Source organism: Heloderma suspectum, chromosome 1 (genome assembly GCF_057233095.1).
Source record: "Heloderma suspectum isolate Gila_16-S chromosome 1, 16-S_ref, whole genome shotgun sequence".
NCBI lineage: Eukaryota > Metazoa > Chordata > Lepidosauria > Squamata > Helodermatidae > Heloderma > Heloderma suspectum.
Window position 1 is genome coordinate 58,820,913 of NC_139458.1, and position 10,913 is coordinate 58,831,825.

Below are 10,913 nucleotides of genomic sequence, written 5' to 3' on the forward strand. Positions count from 1 at the left end.
TTTATGAACAAGTTAAGAAGCACTGGTCCCAATACAGATCCTTAGGGGAGCCCGCTACTTTGTAAGAACTGTGCATTTATTGCCTCCATTGCAAGAACTGTGCATTTATTCCTACTCTCTGCTTTCTGTTCTTTAACCAGTTACTGATCCATTAGAGAGGACGTCTCCTCTTATCCTATGACTGGTCAGTTTGTTCAGGAGTCTTTGATGAGGGATTTTGTCAAAAGTCTTTTGAAAGTCAAAGTAAAGAATGTCTACCAGATCACCTCAATCCATATGCTTGTTGACACTCAAATTTTTTTAAAAGCTTAGTGAGCTAGAACATGCCATTGCAGAAGTCATGTTCTCCCAGCATTAGTGAGCATTGGCTATGCTGGCTGGGGCTGAAGTTGAAGTCCAAAACATCTGGAGGGCACCAGGTTGGGGAAGGCTGCTTTACAATTTCCAAACCATTCTTAGGTCCTATTTCCATGATGACTCAATGCATGGTGGCCATGGGAAAGTTTCAGCTCATTTTGTGTTATATATCTAGCTGTTTTGCCATGGGCTGGAGCTGACACAGGATGATTATTTTCCCATGGTCACTACTCTGAGTGGTTGCTGAAACAGGCCTTCTATGTTGCATAATCAGGATGAGGTTAGTAGACAGTTAATCTCCTACAAATCTATACACTTAAACAAGTCATATGTCACATTTATTTCTTGAAATACATATTTTCAGCTTAATTTTAAATTAGTTTTAAAGTGCTTCTATTTAAGGGTTTGACATTAGCGGCAAAAGATTGCTGATAATTATAATTTTTACCCAATGTACAGATAATTTATTCCACGATGAAATATTGAAAATAAGTTTTAATAATTAAAAAAACCCTCTTTGGCCAGATTTGTGCCAGAGTGCTAAGTACCACTAGCGGATATTCTCTGGAGAATTGTTGCTGAACGTGATAATGACTACAGACTCATGAATGGACCCAGCTTTGCACAGGCTGGAATACTCCTTAGTTTGATACAACGAATCCTTTAAGTAAAGTTATGCAGCTGCCTAGTTATACACATAGTGCCCACCCTAACTGAGTGAAGTCACACTGACCAGCACCCCTGGGAATAGTACCTGCCATGGTGTACCCCTTTAGCCCCCTGAGGGAGGGATCTGTCCACTCAATTCCCCTGAAGGGGACTGCCCCACAGTAATGGGGAGGGGAAGCTTGGACTACACAGACTACTCCCCTTTGGCTTCATACTTTGTGGACTTTAAAGCTATACAATGGTTAGGGACATTTGTCACCTAGTGACTGAATATGGTATTGCAGGCTTAAAACACATGGTCATAATAAAATTAATTAAAATTAATTATTGTGTTTTTAAAACCAAATAACTGTGCAGTGCAGACTCTTAGACCACCCCTTAGTATGCATGCCAGATTTCATACGTCTAGATTTCACCATCTGGGAGTTGTGGTGCTGACAGACAGGCACATATCCTCTTCTATTATTATAGAAGGTATAAGGGCTCATTGGTTAGTAAGGATTTAAAAACTTTGCTTGTAAATGTGACATAGCTAAGCATGTACATTTCTGTCTAGCTATTATTTGTATTACTTGAGCAGTAAGATCTTCAAATGATACTACTGCTCAAAGGGATTTTAATCCCACTGATGTCAAGATGTGTTTACAGGGCACTTTAGTTAGCAGTCATGAGGGAGGCGAGGCCACCATAGCAGTGATGAGAGGAAGAGAGTGCTTTGGCATGCATCAGGTGAGCGGAAACCACATTAGACATCTACATGCTATTTTCCTTTCCAACCCATCCCATAGGTTCAATAATACCAGTGGCCTTGTTGCAGTCTTCTTGACCCTGGAGGTGCTGCTAAGGATAGGGGTGTACAAACACCACCTACCAGAGTCCTCCGGGGGGTCCGCAGAGGGGCGAGTTGATCAGTTCCTCCCCCCCCCCGGAATCCTCCCTGGCTGGCTCCACTCCGCAGCGAGGGTTTGTCCACTGCCGGACTGCTGGATTGCGGACACAAATGGTGTCTGGAGTAGTGCCTGGCGTAGCCATTTGCATCCCTGCTCTATGCCATGATAGGCTACGTAAATCTTTACATAGCCTATCGTGCGAAGGAAAAGGGACACAAATATGGCATTTGCGTATTTGCGCAGTCTGGCAGCGGACGGACCCAGACCCAGCAATGGTAGGTAGGATCCAGCTGGTGCGAATTTCGCGGGGTGGCAGAGGTGAGTGGTCCGTTCCACCACAGATTCCGAGGGGGGTGGATTTTAAGAATCTGGCCTCATAGAAGTCCGTGGCGGAATTCTCCACCATCTCTCCTAGGGAATGCCAGGTTGGCCAATGGAAAGGTGATTACTATCTATGATCTTGTCCAGGAAGAACTGATATGTATAACTGAAACCTGGCTGGACAACAGGTGAGGTTTACATCTCTGTCATATGCATCTGCCACAGTACCAAGTACATCACCGGGCATGTCTTGAGGAGCAAGGAGTAGAGGTTGCTATGGTCTATAAAGATGCCATATCTCTGCTCAGATTCCTCATCCATCAGTTTGGTGTGGCTGTACCTTGCACTGGAAACTCAAGGCAGAATTGGGATACTGTTTGTATACTGTCCACTCCACAGCTTAACAGTTTCCCTGCTTGAGCTGGTAGAGGTGGTCTCAGAGGTGGTGTTGAGGATCCCAAGACTTTTATCTTGTGGGACTTCAACATTCAGAGGCTGTAGAAACCCTGAACAGGTGTCTGGAGACAACAGGGGGGATGGATAAGAGGTACGGTGGGACAGAAAGTCTGCGGATGCAGCATCACTGTTTCCTTTTGCCACCCGTTACAGGTTTTTACTTTTATCAGGTTAGTCTGGTTCACTAAATTGCAACCCTGTCTAGAGAAAGACCTTGGATCTGTTATCCATACCCTGGTTACATCCAGACTAGACTAAACCGCTGCTTTTTAAAGTTGTGTTATTCAACTTTTGCTATATGTTTAAAATTGTTTTTTAAATATATTTTTGTATGTTGATGGTTTTATATTGTTATATTGTATTTTAGGGATTTAGGCTTTGGCTATTGGGTGGTATAGAAATGTAATAAATGAGATGAGATGTTTATATTAATACCACATTGCTTAAAGGATCTCCTGTTGTCACTCTGATGCCTCTTGAAAGGATTAACCACTGAATCATTGCTCAGTTTTGGTGTCATGGTGGTAATTTTATTCTTGCTAAAGATTTCATTGCTCCCCAAATGTAAGAGGATGAACTGTTATTCTAGTTAAAGCCAAAGGTAAGACATTATAGACTGAAATAAACACACACACACGTGCGCGCGCACACACATGCGCGCGTACACACAGAGAGATCGATAGATATAAACAGTTATTTCTTTTCACATTTTTATATGGTCATTGAAGCTGAAAAAGTAGCTGTCTTGTCACAATCAGGTAGCAAAATGTATGCATTCTTACACATGAGGCAAGTAAACATTAGCTTGTGGTGAGCATCATCTTTTGAATTATAAATATTTTGAAACATTTTCAGCCTCCCTCAGTCAACAGATTCAACTACCAGTTCAGTCAACCATAGAGCAATGTTTCATGGAACATTGTTGAAGTAATACATTGGAGGCACATCCTATCACATCATGATGCCTTACTGTTCAGTTCAATATCAGTTAATAGTGCTGTCCTGAACCCTGACACCTATTTTTGTGATTTTTTTTCTCTCCCTACGAAAGAGGCTTTTTTTCCTGCCTCTTCTGCAGGGAGAGGGAGAATTTCAAATGATTTTCTCATTGGGGAAGGAGGCAGGGTTTCTGCTTACCTGAAGTGTGGCAGGTGACCAAGGGTTTGTTTGTTTTTTACTTTAAAATTACCTCAGGCTACTCCCATGAGACCACATAACATGGGGTGCTCTCATAGGCATAGAGGAAGAGCTGCCACACTGGAGAAGCCTCTCTGTAAAGTAGTCCCATGCTGCTGCAAGTGCACAGGGCATGTTTAAAGTACAAAAAATGTGAAAGAAGAACCCTCAGCCACCTCCTACACTTAAAAAGGTTGATGGAACACTTGCCTGCCTCCCCATTGTGAAAATTATTCAAAATTCTCACCTCCCCCAGCCTCTTTCAGCAGAGTTTTGATCCCCCCTCCCAATTGCCAAAAATGGAAGAATCAAAATATTCAGTACAGCACTAATATTGGTGTAGATATGCATACTAGGGCTGTGCTGTGCACCGCTTCAGCCTGAGGCCCGAACCCCGAGTCAAAGAAGGCCGCTTCGGGCCGCTTTGGGCCCCTTCTGAGGTCAAGTGGAGGAGCTCCTTACCTGAGCCATCACAGGAGGAGTCACCATCACCACCTCCATCGCTGCCGCTGCCGCCGCCACTGCCTGCTGCCAACAGCTCCTGAGCCCTGGATGCACGCTGGCTCTTCTTGCAGGGAGTCGCCATTTTTAAAAACTTCCTGGAAGTTGCCATTTTAAAAATGGCAACTCCCTGCAACAAGAGCCAGCGTGTCCAGGGCTCAGGAGCTGGTGGCGGCAACGATGACGGCAGCAGCGATAGCGGCGGTGGCCACAGAGGCACAGGTAGGGAGCTGGGAGGTTGTGCTGGGGCATCAAGGGGCCACCGAAGCGGGATACGGCCATCTGAATCCCACTTCAGGTTCGGGGCTGAGGCAGATCGCCCCCCTCTCTGAATCAGCCCAAAGCAAATCAGGCCCACCTTGGAAGCCCCCAAGCAGCTTCTGAGTCAGTTCGGGGGGTCCTTGCACAGCCCTAATGCATACTTCTGGTGACACATGCTGGCCGGATCCTCCCTGCTGGCTGGCTCCAAAGTGCCAGCAATACGGCCACCATAGCCATATTGCTGGTGGGCAGTATTGACTGTGGCTGCAAATGGCGTCCGGAACGCCATTTGCTGCTGTAAAGGCCTTAATTTCAGGTAAATGCAGCCATAAATGGCTGCATTTACCTTAAACTAAGGCCTTTACGGCCACAAATGGCATCCTGGACGCCATTTGTGTCTGTGCTTTTAATTAACGCGATAGGCTACGCAAATATCTGCCTAGCCTATTACGTAAAAGCAGGAACGTGGGAGCCAGCCGGCAGCTCTGCGGACTCGCTGCAGAGCGGAACTGGCCGGCAAGGATTCTGGGGGAGGGATGGATTGCCTCCCCCTGCCCTACGGACCCCCACGGAGTCCAGGTAAGGGGGTCTTGTACATCCCTACATAGAATGACATGGAGCAATGTGGTTACCATGAAACCCTATACTTGGCAAGTGGGGCACACATGCTGCTATGTAGCATGGGAACTGCATTCCTGTGGAGTTTGTATCTCTCTGTTGCCTAGGCATGCACTAATGAAAGTAGATCTGGCATAGCCAAAGTCGATGGCCAAAACAGGATACTACAAGGATAAGCCTGTAGTCTCAACTCCAGTTGCACCATACCTATGTTCACTTCAGTACTGCACAACAGCTTTGCAAATTCCTGCTATATGGCTATGATGATCCCTGCAATAGTGACCCATGCCACTACGATATACTGACACAAGCCACTATGCTGGTATGAGGTCCTGGAACAGCTCAGGATGAGAGTTTTATTATTTATTCATTTAAAACTTAGTCCACTTTTCCATATTCAATGGCCAAAGCAACTTGATAATTATATTATAACAAAATATTAAAATAAAAACACAACGAAAGAACGTGTTTCAAATGGCAAAAAGAGAAAATAAAAACAGCAGCCAGTTAAAACTAAGAGCCATAAAGCAATGAAACAATACAGCAGGGCAGAAGAATAGTCAACCCAAAGTCTACTGGAATGCAAAGGTGCCCTCAGACACCTTTCTTGGCATGCACCGAGGTGCCCTATGCCTCCAACATTTTATTTTTATTTTTTTTAAAATAACAGTTGTTTTTATTGGATTGTTTAAAGTCAAAGTGAGGGCCTGTGGGAAGGGAGTTCCAGAGTGTGGGCACAGCCACTGTGAAGGCCCTCTCCCATGTCCCTACCTACCAAATGCACCTCATTTGTTGGCAGGATGCAAAGGAGATCTTAATACATGGACAGGTCCATATTGAAAGAAGATATTCCTTCAGTTACCTGATGCCACAAGTTGTATTTTGGTTTTTCACTCATTGTAGTATTTCCTAAATGTCTATCTGATGACATTGGAGCCAATAATGTCTTTGGGCATATCTTTTTGGTCCTTGAAAAGACATTTTGGGCATTCCTTTTGGCGATTAAGTGACAGCAAAACCCATTTGCAAGCTGCCAGTCACACGGAGCCTTAAGACTTTCTCACACATTAGTATAGTTATGATAATACCAAAATACCATATTGTCAGCTTTCACACTGGATTAATGCATTTGGCTTATTATGGGTGTAACTGTCAATGTCTATGATGAACTGAAAAGTTTGAGTGACATATAAGATGGCAGTATCCTCTATCTTCTTGTAAACGGCTTCCTAGATTATCTCCAGGCCTAACATAAAAAAAATAAACAGAAATCTACAACATTTCACTGAGATCAAATGAGTTTCGAGTAGCAACAGGATAGCACTGTATTACGTATCACAGAAAAGCTTTCACCTATTCAGCCTGCCTTGTGTAATTCAATGCTGGCTTAAGACAGGGATAACCTGACAACTGAGGTTCCAGCCAGGAATCTCTTAAGTATTTCTTGACAGTTCTTACCCATGAGCAATCTGTTTGCACAGGAAATATAACTTTGTGGGGGAAACACCAGTTTCCTCTTCTGTTCATTCATTGTAAAAAATAGAAAAAACATACTAGTTGCCACTTGTTTCAATGAAACATTTGGAGAGGTCCATAGATTTATTGCGTAGGGCAGAGGTGGATAACTGCAGGAGGTTAAAAGGACATTTCTGACCCCAAACCTCTCCAGCACAGGCTGCACTCTGCAGGGTGCCACCCAGTCTGCAGGGTGCCCCCCCCCCATTTTTTTAAGTGAGAAAAATGCCGGTTTGGTGCCTAAATCACACTGTAGTTCTACAGAATACAACAAGGGGTTCCAAGCTAAATTTAACCCTTTTGCTACCAATGCATTTTAAAAATTTGGGAAACATGGGGGGGTGGCAAATGTGTCCCAGAGCCCACATGTTGCCCACTCCTGGTATAGAGGAATGAACACCCAGGCCCCTATTCGAGCCTTCATAAATGGTCTTAAGTGTACACTTTAACATATAAGGTGTGAATGCAAGCAAACGAGTGTTTGCAAATATGTGTATCACATACTTCCAAGTGAGCTATGACTGGCTCAGCTCTTTATGGAATGGATGCTTAAACTTGGGTTTGTCTTTGCATATTGTGTGGAATGGTCCTCTGATTCAGTTAAATGTAAGGAATGAATAGATCCCAATACCTCCAGCTTATCTACACTCAGTGGTATGCATGTGAATACAATTACACATTCCGCCCCCACACACACACGTATGCATGCCAGAAAACCTTTCTCATCAATAGTGAAAGACAGGGAAAGGTTCTAGACTCCTGTCTGCCAGTGACTTCTTGTTGGTGTGTTCTGTCACTTATAAAAGGTCAGATAAAGGGCTTAAGATGGAAACTGCCTTGGAAACTGCCTTGGTCGCCCTGTGGGATGACCTCTGCCGGGAGAGGGACAGGGGGAGTGCGACCCTGTTGATTCTCCTGGACCTCTCAGCGGCTTTCGATACCATCGACCATGGTATCCTTCTGGATAGGTTGTCTGGGTTAGGAGTTGGAGGCACTGCACTACAGTGGTTCCGCTCCTACTTGGATGGCCGATTCCAGAAGGTGGTGCTGGGGGATTATTGCTCTGTGCCATGGCAATTGTGCCATGGGGTTCCACAGGGCTCTATTTTATCCCCCATGCTGTTTAACATCTACATGAAACCGCTGGGGGAGGTTATCCAGAGGTGTGGGCTGAGGTGCCATCAATATGCAGATGACACCCAGCTCTACCTCTCTTTCTCATCAAACCCAGGTGAGGCAGTGGCTGTTCTGAATCAGTGCCTGGGCACGGTAATGGACTGGATGAGGGCCAATAAACTGAAACTCAATCCAGACAAGACAGAGGTACTGTTAGTGGGTGGTTCGTCTGCCCGGCTAGGTGATATTCAACCTGTTCTGGAGGGGGTTGCACTCCCCCTAAAGGATCAGGTTCATAGTTTGGGGGTGCTCTTGGATCCAGAATGGTCACTTGAGGCACAGGTGAACTCAGTGGCACGGAGCACTTTTTATCAGCTTAGGCTGGTATACCAACTACGCCCTTATCTGGACAGAGATAGCCTAGCTAAAGTTCTCCATGCTCTGATAACTTCTCGTCTGGATTACTGCAATGCGTTATACGTGGGGCTGCCTTTGAAAACAGTCCGGAAACTTCAGCTGGTCCAAAATAGGGCAGCAAGATTGTTAACAGGGACTGGCCTGCGAGCTCATATTATGCCAGTACTTTTCCAGCTGCACTGGCTGCCAGTCCATTTCCGGGCCCGATTCAAAGTGCTGGTGCTGGTGTTGAAAATAACATTCAAACCCTTAACGGCTTGGGACCAGGTTACCTGAAGGATCGCCTCCTCCCATATGTGCCTGCCCGGACCTTAAGATCATCATCAGCGGCCCTTCTCCATGAGCCCCTGCCAAAGGAAGTGAGGCGGGTGGCTACTAGGAGGAGGGCTTTTTCTGTTGTGGCACCCCGGCTCTGGAATGAGCTCCCTAGTGAGGTTCGCCTGGCGCCTACATTGTACTCCTTTTGGCGCCAGGTGAAGACCTTTTTGTTTTCCCAGGCATTTTAGCATTTTAGCTTTCTAAATTTTTATCTTTGCTGTTTTAAATCTGTATTTTAAACTCCTGTACTGCTGCTAGGTTTTATTGTGGTTGTATTGTTATATTGTGGTTTTAATGTTCTATATATTTTAAATTGTTTTATTGTGTGTTGTTTGGTTTTAATTTTTGTGAACCACCCAGAGAGCTTTGGCTATTGGGCGGTATAGAAATAAATAAATAAATAAATAAATAAGATGTAGGTCCATCCTATACAAGATATATAGAAAGAACTTCTCTACTTGGGACCCTATTCCACTCACCATTATGAGGCAGAGTTGGCATGGTGTATTCTGTTCCATGACAGAAAGAGTGGTGAGACACAGGGCTGGCGTCAAGTGTAGGCATGGTCAGACATCTGCTGAGGGCCCACACCCCAGCAGAGGTCCACTGACAAAAGCCCCCTGGAGTTGCTCTTCTTTATCATTATTGCACCCTCCTTGTTCACCTGCCTTTCACTCTGGCTCAAACAATGGTGGGCATGAGAAGGAGGAATAGTAGATGCCACTGCCTAGTTGTTCACTGGCTCTCTGCCTGTCAAGCAAGCAAGTGGTAGCAATGATGACAAAGGGGATGATGAGCAATAGCAGCTGGTGACAATGGTAGTGAGAGGGTAGATTCACAGTGGGAGGAGACACAAATAGGTGGTCACTTCTCATAGACAGCATCTCACAAAAATGGATCTGAAATCTGATCCTACAGTTCATGTTCTAATTTGTATTATGTAATGGGAAAGTAGTTCATAGGGATTGTCATTTCTGGGGTCCAAACATTTTCTCAGATGACTACATGTTCTGTTCCTTCCTCCTCTCCATCATAGTATTTACATTAAGACACAGTGCCTTTTTGCACCCTGCTTCTTCTCTGCTCACCCATGTTCTTGGTCACTGTGTGAACAGAATGCCGGATGTGATAGATCTTTGGTCTGATCCAGCATGGTTCTTCTTATGTTCCTCTCTTCTTTGTACTAGGTGAAGTATGGTTACATATTATTCACTTCCCTGAGTGGTCAGAAGCTCAAGGGTAGCTCTACAGCAGGGGTGGGGAACCAATGGCCAAAGTCAACTGCAGAGAAGCTCTTGGGGGCCACATTCCAGTGGTGGGCAGGGCAGAAGGAAAAGGTGGCAGAGCAAAAGGAATGGGGCCAGAAATACACCCACCACCACCACACACAGAGCATATTGTAGTTTGAAGTGCTTACTGCTAGTAACTAAGCTTTAGGAGAGTTATTTGAACCTTTCAGAATGGGGGGAAAACTGCACAAAAGACAGGAAACCACCAAACAATAGGTGGTAGGAGGAAAATGGGGAAGGGGTATGGTAAGGGTAAGGGGTTTTTTAAAATCTGGTGGGGGGTCCTCTAGAGCAGTGGTCCCCAACCTGTTTGGCACCAGGGACCGGTCTCGTGGAAGACAATTTTTCCACAGACCGGGGGGGGGGATGGTTCCGATGGCAGACTTCCGACCGCTGGGATGCAAATGGCGTCCGCATAGCCGATGCCATTTGCTTCCCTATTCTTTGCAGCAATCAGCTATGTAAAGATTTATGTAGCCTATTATTTGAAGAACAGGGATGCAAATGGCGTCCACTATGTGGACGCCATTTGCGTCCCAGTGGCTGGAAGTCCGCCAGCGGCAGGAGCTGGCCGGCAGCTCTGCAGACTCGCCGCAGAGCAGAGCTGGCCAAGACCGGCGAGGATTCCAGAGGGGGAGGGGCGGATCACCTCCCCCCCCGTGGACCCCCATCGACTCAAGGTAAGGGGGTTTCGCACATACCTACTGCGGCCCGGTTGCTAACAGGCCACGGACTGGTACCGGTCCACAGCCCGGGGGTTGGGAATCCCTGCTATAGAGTAAAAATGAAAACAAGAGATAGGTATTACATACACATTTAAAGTATTATCTGTTTTGGACCACAGCTACCTGAGACATGCTCTCCTTGATGACTGATTGTCATCTGTCTGCATGCCTAGGACACTATAAACAGTAGCCATAGGGCCCAAATGTGCAGAAAAGAAAACAAAAACAAAAAAGCACACATGGGCTAAATGGATAAAGATCATTGACAAAGACAGTAGATCAAC